This window comes from Triticum aestivum, chromosome 3D (assembly GCF_018294505.1).
Source record: "Triticum aestivum cultivar Chinese Spring chromosome 3D, IWGSC CS RefSeq v2.1, whole genome shotgun sequence".
NCBI classification, from domain to species: Eukaryota; Viridiplantae; Streptophyta; class Magnoliopsida; order Poales; family Poaceae; genus Triticum; species Triticum aestivum.
The window spans coordinates 480,605,213-480,607,194 of record NC_057802.1 but is presented as its reverse complement, the minus strand read 5'-3'; the positions used below and the strand labels follow the sequence as shown (position 1 = coordinate 480,607,194).

Below are 1,982 nucleotides of genomic sequence, written 5' to 3'. Positions count from 1 at the left end.
TCCAGTACGAGATGAACTATCTACTACTGAACCGATCTATCTATAGCTCACATTTTTCATCAATCATGTGGATTTAATAGCTATCTAATCTGTTAATTGATGCTTATCTCTTGCATCCGACAGGCTATAAATAGGTGGCGCGGTGCACAAGACTGAACCACACACCACAAGCAAGAGGGTACGTAGCATATACTAAGAAAGACCATAGTGGTGAGATAGTAGGATGGCGTCGAAGATGAGCAAGGACGTGAAGTTCTCCGAGGAGGAAGTCACCTCACACCTGAGCGTTCTTGAATGTGAGGAGTAGACGGTTACGGTGGCACGGCAGTCTTCGATATTCGCACTGACGCTGGATGTGTTGTAAAACTCGGTGTGCGAGGCGGGGCTCAATTTTGGGTCCATGAACATGGACGAGGTCATGACCAACATATTAAATGTCGAGGAGTTCCAAGTCGCGACCGGCGGTTGCTTTGTGGGCATTGAGGTGGCTCCTGTGGTGGGTGCTGGTGGAGGCAGAGGTGGCAGAGATGCGGGAGGAAGCAACCTAGCATGGAAAGAGTTGTTCTCCTTGCCTCCGCCGTTGTGCTAGAATACGGTGGAGGAGGTGTGGGCTGAGATCAAATGGGAGCCCTGGCCGGTGCATCCCCAGCCTCAGGTCGCACGACCCTCACCACAGCCTCTTGTCTAGTGGCCGGTGGGAAATGGCGGTTCGGTTGCGGCCAACGACCGGCAAGGGACGCTAGGCGAGATGACGCTGGAGTTGTTCCTTGTCAAGGTCGGCGTGGTCTGGGGATCTGGCGCCGGCGGCCAGGCGCTGCTTGTGCCGGCTGGCATGGTCCATGGAAAGATGAACCACGCGCAGCAAGGGCAGCAACCTGGCCCAATGATGTACCTGATGGCACAGGACAACAGCATGTTCCAGGTGATGGGTGATGGCATGGGGTTCGTCCCCAACAGGTACGCAGGGATGGCCGTGGTGCTGCCGGCACAACATCCTCAAGGTGGGGTGGCTATCGTGAGCCCCGGTCATCTGACGGGAGGAGCGCCATGACGCAGGCTGACATGATGAACCACATGGGCGACAGAGCGATTATGGAGAACAGCCGCGCCCGAAAGTGCGGCGCTCCGGAGGATCGGTCCTGTGAGAGGAGCATCGAGCACCGCCACTACCGCATGATCAAGAACCGTGAGTCAGCGACACGACCGCGTGCTAGGAAGCAAGTACTTACTTTGCTGCCAAATTTTTTGGCTTTATGTAATGCCATTTCTGCAACGGTGACCCGCCATTCAACTTCCATAGCCTTGCTGGCAGGAGGAGGAGGAAGAGGACTTGAATCTAGTTGTCTGGTGTGTTTGATGCAACTGCAGCAACGATTGTGGTGTTGATAGTAGTTACCTTTTCTTTTCAAAGCGTGACAATATATTAATTTTACTAGTGGTACCTAAAACCCATAATGACCGAAATATCAGTGTTTATCTGGTCAAGCAAGTGAACTTGTGTTGTTGTTACTGTTTATAGGTGATTATGGGTTTGTGAGAAACTTTAAATAAATGGAACAAAAGAAAATTAGCAATATGTTGAAATGTACTCCGAAAGTCCGCTTCTACTTCCGAGCTCAATTGACTCGGAATGAACAGTAAATTAAAAACTTCAATAACTCCAAAAAAAATTGGGTGTAAACTTTGACAAATGTTTTGCTGCTTGCAAAGGTCACCCCGAAATAACATTCATGAAAGTCATGGCAAAAAAACAACACTCCAAAATGCTTTTGACAATAGCATTTCTGGAGTGTCAATTTTGTTTTTTTACCACGACTTCCAAAAATGATATTTCTTCATAAAATTTGCAAGCATTGAGAACATTTATCAAAGTTTGAACCCGAAAAAATTCAGAAAATGTGATGCTATGATGCGATGCTATGTGTGTGGTCTATATTGGAGGATTGTGTGAGAGTTTTTGCCTTTGCTATCTTCTCAAGTAG

The 1,982-nt window shown here is 48.5% G+C and overlaps 1 pseudogene; it reads left to right on the top strand.

Moving 5' to 3' along the window:
• Positions 1-223: 223 nt before the first annotated feature.
• Positions 224-1,334, top strand: LOC123076385 (bZIP transcription factor ABI5 homolog; annotated as a pseudogene).
• Positions 1,335-1,982: the final 648 nt, after the last annotated feature.